At 44.9% G+C, this 10,467-nt stretch overlaps 1 pseudogene; it reads left to right on the forward strand.

The window, feature by feature from the left end:
- The first annotated feature begins 2,705 nt into the window (after positions 1 to 2,705).
- On the forward strand, positions 2,706 to 2,824 carry LOC134981726 (5S ribosomal RNA; annotated as a pseudogene).
- The last annotated feature ends 7,643 nt before the right edge of the window (positions 2,825 to 10,467 follow it).

Raw genomic sequence — 10,467 nt, forward strand, 5'->3', positions numbered from 1 at the left:
CACATCCTATCAAAGACCTAGAAAAAAATTATTTCTAAGTGGTCACTTCTGACAGTGGCAAAGTATAAAATGTTAACTGTCTCCTTGGTGGCAGGTCGTCAAAGGGGCAATACCATAGAGTTGCCTTTGAAGCAGTGTCTGACGCAGGCCACTTGTGGAACCAAATGATATCAATCCCACAATAACAATCCCTGTAATCATGGGTATATAACGAGGTATTTGTTGCTAACTATGCATAAACAAGAGAATTGAGCGGAGGATCAAACAAAAAATATAATAATCCCTATGAACAGTCATAAGTATATACAGATATATTTTTTTGCATTACCAGAAAGATTGAGCGAGGGATCCAACAGAATCCATTACTGTAATCATGTGTATATGCAGAACTCTCAATGCTTGATATGCATAGTCTAAGGGAAGTGAGTAGGTATGCTTTGCTTCTTCTCCAGGAACATTAAGAGTATAACAACAGAGTTTCCTGTGATATACAATGTAACTGGCTGAAGCATGCAGAGATATTAGTGCTTAATATGCATACACAAAAGATATGAGCAGATATGCCATACTCCCTCTCTAGGAGCATGAGATATATAGATAGCAACAATGGTTCCTGATATATACACTGTTATTGGCTAAGGCGTGGAGGTTTATGCCAGCTGAGACAGAAATTTTATGTGGGTTTTACCTCATGAGCCTGTGAACAGGCAGTACAAAATATTGAACTAATACAGAAATGTTAAATCAGAGGTGGGCAAAGAATAACACCCAGAGAAAATATATATTTTTTTCTTTGATAAATCCTGTGACTTTTAAATAGCCAACAGGTGGTATGCCTGCTAACAAAGCAGGAAAGCAAATTGTTTAATTATGCACTCCTATAGTAGGGTATTACAGGTGGTATGCCTGCTAAAAAAGAGAGCAAAGAAACAAAAAGTGTTTAAATATGCACAACTATCGTAGGTTATTAGATATCTCTATTATAGAGATACCCGGTAACGGGCTTGTTCACTTTCATTTTGAGCAGCCTCATGAAAGTGAACAAGCCCGTTACCGGGTGAAACGCGTTTTTCCAAGGGGCACCTCTCATGTCTGACATCTGAATGGGTGATATTTAATACTGTACGTAACTCATTGTGGGCATTTTTGCCTATCTGTCACTATAATAGGTGATATCTAATACCCTACGATAGGTGTGCTTTCTAAGGGGCACCTTTCATGTCTGACATCTGAATGGGTGATATTTAATACTCTACTTATCTCATTGTGGGCATTTTTGCCTATCTGTTACTATAATAGAGATATCTAATAACCTACGATAGTTGTGCATATTTAAACACTTTTTGTTTCTTTGCTCTCTTTTTTAGCAGGCATACCATCTGTAATACCCTACTATAGGAGTGCATAATTAAACAATTTGCTTTCCTGCTTTGTTAGCAGGCATACCACCTGTTGGCTATTTAAAAGTCACAGGATTTATCAAAGAAAAAAATATATATTTTCTCTGGGTGTTATTCTTTGCCCACCTCTGATTTAACATTTCTGTATTAGTTCAATATTTTGTACTGCCTGTTCACAGGCTCATGAGGTAAAACCCACATAAAATTTCTGTCTCAGCTGGCATAAACCTCCACGCCTTAGCCAATAACAGTGTATATATCAGGAACCATTGTTGCTATCTATATATCTCATGCTCCTAGAGAGGGAGTATGGCATATCTGCTCATATCTTTTGTGTATGCATATTAAGCACTAATATCTCTGCATGCTTCAGCCAGTTACATTGTATATCACAGGAAACTCTGTTGTTATACTCTTAATGTTCCTGGAGAAGAAGCAAAGCATACCTACTCACTTCCCTTAGACTATGCATATCAAGCATTGAGAGTTCTGCATATACACATGATTACAGTAATGGATTCTGTTGGATCCCTCGCTCAATCTTTCTGGTAATGCAAAAAAATATATCTGTATATACTTATGACTGTTCATAGGGATTATTATATTTTTTGTTTGATCCTCCGCTCAATTCTCTTGTTTATGCATAGTTAGCAACAAATACCTCGTTATATACCCATGATTACAGGGATTGTTATTGTGGGATTGATATCATTTGGTTCCACAAGTGGCCTGCGTCAGACACTGCTTCAAAGGCAACTCTATGGTATTGCCCCTTTGACGACCTGCCACCAAGGAGACAGTTAACATTTTATACTTTGCCACTGTCAGAAGTGACCACTTAGAAATAATTTTTTTCTAGGTCTTTGATAGGATGTGTTAAACATACGTAAATGTGTCATTGCATGGGCATCATGTTTACATTTTTCATTGTTTCCTTCTCTTTTGTGATATCTGCATGATACTGTTCACCGTCACCAAGATTTATATTTATATTATATTTATATTATATTCAAATTTAACAGGTGACCGTAAGGAAACCAAGAACTTCAAATTATTGGTCCTTTAAGACTTCGTAACCTTTTTTCTACGTTCCTACTTTCCTTCTTTCCGTGAACTCTCATCCACGATTCAGGCGGACTAGTCCCCCAGGGTACACGTCTTGCCAGTCTAACGGGACAGCAGATTCACACCTAATCATCTATCGATATCCACTCAATCATTCTACAGTCTCATCATAATTCCTCCCGAGAAGGAATCAATCCTTCCGTTTCGGTGCACTCTCATTGGCGATGTAGGGCAAGCTCTCTCTACGACCATACCCCTCCGTTCACGCCCAATCTCGTCCGATCTTGGAAGCTAAACGGAGGTGGGCTGGGTCAGTACCTAGACAGGTGACTACTAGGGAATACCCGGTGAAGTAGGAAGATTTACCTATGGTAATAACGCCAACAGCAGTATCACTACTTTACTGATTCCAACTATTTCCTTAATCTCCTAATGATTTACCTTTCAATGATAGTGGCAAACTACTAGAAATTGTTTAACAGTGTGTGGGCTCTCTCACTCACTAATCCAACCCTATTCAGGGCCGCATCAATACAAACAAAGTTTGTACAGATCTTTGGCAGACGGAGGCAGTTTGAGATGTAGCTACCTTCCATTATGCAATTATCCAGGTATAATTAAGATCTGAACATTTCACACATTATTTTGAAACATATAATGGTTTTCCTTCCAGACACATTTTCCATTATATAAACATGGTTATTCATGTAGAATATATCCTGTTTTGAGTTTGTAGTGCGGAGAAGAGTACAAGCCTTAGACGTCAATATCAAGCTTTAGGCTCATTTCTCATTTGATCATCATTTAAGATAATAATAAGAGTGCGCCCAAACTAGAGTCATACTTTTTCTCTTTGTATATTTTTGCTTGCTTCCTATGACCTTGGGCGCACCGCCATACGGACAGATAGGAATTCCTAAATATTATCGTCCATTTCTGGCTTTCATATAATTTATTCTGTATCTTTGAATCTAGTTCTGTGCAGGATCAACAACCATTGTTTATTCCTACAATGTTAGCAGCAAGGAAACCGTTTACTGCAGCTCACTGTCATAGAATTTGGAAAAGATACATGGATTGGTGCCAACCTAGGGGTTGGAACCCCAGACAGTTTCGACTTAACAGATTGTTGTGCTTTCTGCAAGCTGGTTTGGAAGGCGGTTTGAGGTTGGGGTCCTTAAAAGTACAGGTCTCGTCTCTTTCCATTTTCTTTCAACAACGTCTGGCTTCCTTACAGGAGGTACAGACATTTTTGCAGGGAGTGTTGATGTTATGATTCCCGTACTCCAGACCAGAGGAGATCTAATGGCAGAGGTCTGAGTACTGGGAAGATTTGCTGGTTGTGGGAGCAGGAGAGCCTAGTAACCCCTGGCGCCCTAACTCCGTTGTCTCGCCCGTGTTATCAGAAATCCCCTGCGAGACTATGGTTGCTTGAGCCCATGGCAGCCGCGTTCGAAGGGCGGATTATGTCTGCCCAACCCCGATGCCCCCTCAGGTCTTAATGGGAGACAAAGGGAAATCCGAGACAGGGTGATAACAAGGGGCCCTCTGACTAAGCAACCAGGCCAGGGGTTACAAGCTAACTAACTTAAACCAAGGTATGTGCGGACTAGCCGCCAGGGAAAAGGACAACCAAAGATCCACTGATCCGTTACTCCTATCCAGCACCGCTGGATACCAGAGTGGATCTGTGGGAGCGGAATCCTCCGCAAAAGCTCCAGAACACAAATAAACTAAATAATAAACAGTAAGCGGACAAGCCGCAACACACGGCTGCGCCGCGACTCACGAACACCACAGGATGTTAAAGGTGCTCGGTCAGACTCCAGGAATAGATGACAAATATCCGAGTACAGGACCACTGAGGACAGGAACAACCGGATAGAGCAGGACTGGAAACTCTCTGCAACTGACAAAGGCAAACAGGAAGCTATCACCGGCGTCTGTGAGAAGTCCAAAGGGTGCTTATAAGTGTGAGCTCCCCAATCAGGAGCCAGACTGGGTCATCACAATTAATGCCGTGCAGCTTGCATGCTGCACGGCCAGCACACCATGATACAATCAGCACATCATGATACAATTAGAACAGACCCAGCAACGGGGAACGCGGCCCGAACGTGGCGTCCCCGTTGCTAGGGTCAGAGCGGCTCCGTGCGCCCGGCGTCTAGCGTTGCCAGGGAGCCGGCGGCTGTACGCGCACGGCGTCCCTGGTTGCTAGGCGCCGGGCCGCACCGACGAGCGGACCCCGGCGCCTAACAGTACCCCCCCCCTTGAGGAGGGGTCAAGGAACCCCTAAAGCCAGGTTTCTGAGGAAATTCTCGAAAAAATGCCCTTTTGAGCCTCGGGGCATGAAGATCCTCATCCAGGACCCAAGACCTTTCCTCTGGCCCATAACCTCTCCAATGTACCAAAAAATAAAGCCGACCCCGGGACAACTTGGAATCGAGAACCTTCTCCACCAAGAACTCCTGCTGACCCTGTACATTTATAGGTGATCTCCCCTGAGATATTTTACGAGGAAATCTACTGGACGAAACATATGGTTTCAGCAATGAGCAATGGAAGGTATTTCCGATCCGTAAAGTTTTTGGTAAACGTAACCGGAAAGCAACTGGATTGACTTTTTTGATAATGTGAAATGGTCCAATAAATTTAGGACCCAATCTGGCTGAGGTTTGTCGAAGTTTAATGTTGCGAGTCGACAACCACACCTTATCTCCTACTTTAAAAGTGCACGGCCGCCGGAGCCTGTCAGAAAATCTTTTTTCCCGGAATGCCGCTTTTCTGAGAGCCAGGTGCACTTTTCTCCAAATAAGTTTAAGATGAGAGGTCAGGGCCAGTGAGGAGACAGAGGAATGTTGAAAAAATGAATTAGCTCTGGGGTGAAAACCAAAAACTGCAAAAAATGGAGACACATTGGTGGAAGAATGACAGGCATTATTATAAGCAAACTCCGCCAATGGAAGAAACTCCGACCAGTCATTTTGGAGTTTGGCCGAGTACAAACGCAAATATTGTTTTAGAGATTGATTAACTCGCTCAGTCTGCCCATTGGATTGGGGATGATAGCCGGACGTTAAAGATAACTTCATCTTTAATGAAGCACAAAAAGACTTCCAAAATTGTGCAATGAATTGTGGACCCCGATCAGAAACAATATCAGTGGGTAAGCCATGGAGTCTGAAAACATGGCGGAGGAACAAGACTGCCAATCCCTGGGCAGATGGCAATCGGGGAAGAGCAATGAAATGGGCCATTTTGCTAAAACGGTCCACTACCACCCATATGACTCGGCATCCGGCTGACAGAGGGAGGTCCACCACAAAATCCATGGAGATATGCGACCATGGCCTAAGAGGAACATTCAAGGGCATAAGTTGACCGATGGGTAAAGAACGGGGAACTTTATGCTGTGCACAGACCTGACACGAAAAAACAAACTCTTTAATGTCTTTGGAAAGACCAGGCCACCATACTGAGCGGGAGACTAATTCCAAAGTCTTAGCGATTCCCGGATGCCCGGCAACTTTGCTATCATGAAACTCCGTCAAAACAGTTGCTCTCAAAAACTCAGGGACAAAAAGACGACCAGCAGGAGTATTTCCAGGAGCTTGATGTTGAAGCAGCTTTAACTGGGTAAATACATCCTGTGTGAGGCCTGCCCGAATGGTTGAGGACGGCAGTATGGGAGTAACAGGACTGTTGTCTTGAACAGGAAGAAAACTGCGTGACAGGGCATCTGCCTTAGTATTCTTGGAACCTGGCCTGAAGGTGATAATGAATTTGAAACGAGTAAAAAATAAAGCCCAACGAGCCTGCCGGGCATTCAGTCGCTTAGCTGATTCAATGTATTGAAGATTTTTGTGATCAGTCAAAACTGAAATAGTATGAGTCGCTCCTTCAAGCCAATGTCTCCACTCCTCGAAAGCCCATTTAATAGCCAGCAATTCCCGGTTACCAACATCGTAGTTGGATTCTGCAGATGAGAATTTCCTGGACATAAAGGCACAAGGATGTAATTCAAGGGAATCCGGATCCTTCTGAGATAGGATAGCCCCCACTCCAACCTCCGAGGCATCAACCTCAACAATGAAAGGCAATTCTGGGTTGGGATGTCTGAGGACAGGGGCTGAGACAAAGGCTTGTTTCAAGGCCTGAAAAGATAACTCAGCTTCACGTGACCAATTGGTAGGATCTGCTCCCTTCTTAGTTAGTGCCACAATGGGAGCACCTAGGTCAGAGAAAGAGTGAATAAATCTTCTATAGTAGTTCGCAAACCCTAAAAAGCGCTGAATTGCTTTTAAGTTGGTGGGTTGCGCCCAACTAAGGATGGCTTGGAGCTTCTTTGGTTCCATACAGAATCCCCGAGGGGAAATAATGTACCCTAAAAAGGATACCTCCGTAACATGAAATTCACACTTCTCCAGCTTGGCATACAGGTGATTTTCACGTAATTTTTTTAGAACTTGACGCACCTGGGTAACATGTTGTTCTACAGAATCAGAATATATCAAAATATCGTCTAAGTAGACTACAACGAACCTTCCAAGAAATTCACGGAGCACATCGTTAATGAGATCCTGGAAGACTGCCGGAGCGTTAGACAGGCCAAATGGCATGACCAGATACTCATAGTGGCCTGACTGAGTACTGAATGCCGTTTTCCACTCATCCCCTGACTTGATTCTGATGAGGTTATATGCTCCTCTCAGGTCAATCTTAGAAAAAATCACAGCCGAACGTAGCTGATCAAAGAGGACAGAGATCAGCGGCAGAGGGTAAGTATTCTTTACTGAGATTTTATTCAAAGCTCTAAAATCAATGCAGGGTCTGAGAGAACCATCCTTCTTCTCTACGAAGAAGAAACCTGCACTTAAAGGGGATTTGGATGGCCTGATAAATCCTTTCCCAAGGCTTTCTTTCACATACTCATTCATGGCCACAGTTTCAGGACCAGACAATGCATATAACCTTCCTTTAGGCAACGTGGCACCAGGAATTAGCTCAATGGCACAATCATAAGGCCTATGGGGAGGCAGAATATCCGCATTGCCCTTGGAAAATACATCAACAAAATCCTGGTATTCCACAGGAATGGGTGCGGGAACGGCGGCAGCTACTCGGATAGGAAGCGTAATACATTCTTTATTACAGATGGTACCCCATTGTAAGATCTCCCCCGACTGCCAATCAATGATGGGATTATGAAAGGCCAGCCAAGGGTGACCCAGAACCACAGGAACTGCTGGACAATGGGTAAGGAAAAACTCAACCTTTTCAGAATGTAGAGCTCCTACCGAAAGTAAAACAGGAGGTGTACAGAGAGAAATAACCCCATTGGACAAGGGACTCCCATCTAAACCATGCATGGTGACACACCTACCCAAGGTTAACTGAGGAATACCTAAGGCCTTGGCCCATGTTAAATCCATAAAGTTCCCTGCAGCTCCACTGTCCACAAAAGCAGAGACCGAGGAACAGAGGCTGCCAAAGGAAACTTTAGCAGGAACTAACAGTGAATTATTTGAGGAGATAAGCTGCAGACCAAAGTGAACCCCCTCACAACTCACTTGGTCGGGAAGTTTCCCGACTTGTTCGGACAACTACGGGCAAAATGTCCCTTACCTCCACAGTATAAACAAAGACCAGAATTTTGCCTCCTGGTTCTTTCTTCAGGAGACAATTTGGAGAGACCTATCTGCATAGGCTCCTCCATGTCCACAGGGATGGAAAAAACACAAGGAGTAGACCCGACAGACGCTCCTTTTTCAGCCCTCCGCTCTCTGAGCCGACGATCTATCTTAATAGAGAGCTCCATGAGTTTATCGAGAGTCTCAGGAGCGGGATACTGAAGGAGACTGTCTTTAATAGATTCAGATAAGCCGAGGCGAAACTGACTGCGCAGGGCTGGGTCATTCCATCCACAGTCGTTCGACCAACGGCGAAACTCCGTACAATAAATCTCTGCGGGATTCCTACCCTGTCTGAGAGCACGCAACTGACTCTCAGCGGACGCCTCTCTATCAGGATCGTCATACAGTAGCCCTAACGATTTTAAAAAGGCGTCTACAGACAATAAGGCTGGATCGTCTGTCTTTAAACCAAAAGCCCAGGTCTGAGGATCCCCCTGAAGCAGAGAAATAATAATTCCAACCCGCTGAGCCTCCGTACCTGAGGAGACTGGTCTTAAACGAAAATAAAGTTTACAAGACTCTTTAAAATTAAAAAACTGTTTTCTATCCCCAGAAAAACGGTCAGGCAGATGCATCTTTGGTTCAGGAATGACCCTCGGGGAAGTCCGTAACAGATCTTCCTGTGACCTCACCCGGAGGGACAGATCCTGAACCATCTGAGTAAGTTCTTGAATCTGACTAACTAGAAGCTGGCCAGGATTTGGCCCAACACCGGTGGGATTCATGAGGCCGACAAAAATCTCCCAACTGAATAAGTAAAAAAAAATCAACTCCTGTTAATTTTAATTTTTTTTTTTTTTTGTCTGGCCGGTGATAATGTTATGATTCCCGTACTCCAGACCAGAGGAGATCTAATGGCAGAGGTCTGAGTACTGGGAAGATTTGCTGGTTGTGGGAGCAGGAGAGCCTAGTAACCCCTGGCGCCCTAACTCCGTTGTCTCGCCCGTGTTATCAGAAATCCCCTGCGAGACTATGGTTGCTTGAGCCCATGGCAGCCGCGTTCGAAGGGCGGATTATGTCTGCCCAACCCCGATGCCCCCTCAGGTCTTAATGGGAGACAAAGGGAAATCCGAGACAGGGTGATAACAAGGGGCCCTCTGACTAAGCAACCAGGCCAGGGGTTACAAGCTAACTAACTTAAACCAAGGTATGTGCGGACTAGCCGCCAGGGAAAAGGACAACCAAAGATCCACTGATCCGTTACTCCTATCCAGCACCGCTGGATACCAGAGTGGATCTGTGGGAGCGGAATCCTCCGCAAAAGCTCCAGAACACAAATAAACTAAATAATAAACAGTAAGCGGACAAGCCGCAACACACGGCTGCGCCGCGACTCACGAACACCACAGGATGTTAAAGGTGCTCGGTCAGACTCCAGGAATAGATGACAAATATCCGAGTACAGGACCACTGAGGACAGGAACAACCGGATAGAGCAGGACTGGAAACTCTCTGCAACTGACAAAGGCAAACAGGAAGCTATCACCGGCGTCTGTGAGAAGTCCAAAGGGTGCTTATAAGTGTGAGCTCCCCAATCAGGAGCCAGACTGGGTCATCACAATTAATGCCGTGCAGCTTGCATGCTGCACGGCCAGCACACCATGATACAATCAGCACATCATGATACAATTAGAACAGACCCAGCAACGGGGAACGCGGCCCGAACGTGGCGTCCCCGTTGCTAGGGTCAGAGCGGCTCCGTGCGCCCGGCGTCTAGCGTTGCCAGGGAGCCGGCGGCTGTACGCGCACGGCGTCCCTGGTTGCTAGGCGCCGGGCCGCACCGACGAGCGGACCCCGGCGCCTAACAGTTGAGGCTCTGTGGGATGTAAACCTGGTTTTAGAATTTTTAAGATCTGACATCTTCGAACCTTTGGAAAGAGCAGATCTTAAATATATATCCTGGAAGACTGTTTTGTTGCTTGCATTGGCTTCGGCAAGGAGGGTTTCAGAGTTAGGAGCCCTATCTTGCAAGAGTCCTTTTTTGGTTTTCCATGAGGATAGAGCAGAACTTCGTACTAAAGCGGAGTTTCTACCCAAGGTAGTTTCGAGTTTTCACATCAACCAACCTATTGTGGTCCTGTCTTTTCAGATGTCGGATGGTGACAGTTCGCTGGATGTAGTCAGGGCACTAAGAGTGTATGTGTGGGCAACTAGTTCCCTCAGACGATCTGATGTTTTGTTTGTATTGTATAATGGACCAAAGAGAGGTTGGCCGGCTACAAAACATACTTTGTCTAGATGGATGAGACATACAATTAGACAGGCTTATGTTGCTAGTGGTTAGAGCATCCCATTTCGCTTGGGGGCTC

Source organism: Pseudophryne corroboree, chromosome 12 (genome assembly GCF_028390025.1).
Source record: "Pseudophryne corroboree isolate aPseCor3 chromosome 12, aPseCor3.hap2, whole genome shotgun sequence".
Classification (NCBI taxonomy): domain Eukaryota; kingdom Metazoa; phylum Chordata; class Amphibia; order Anura; family Myobatrachidae; genus Pseudophryne; species Pseudophryne corroboree.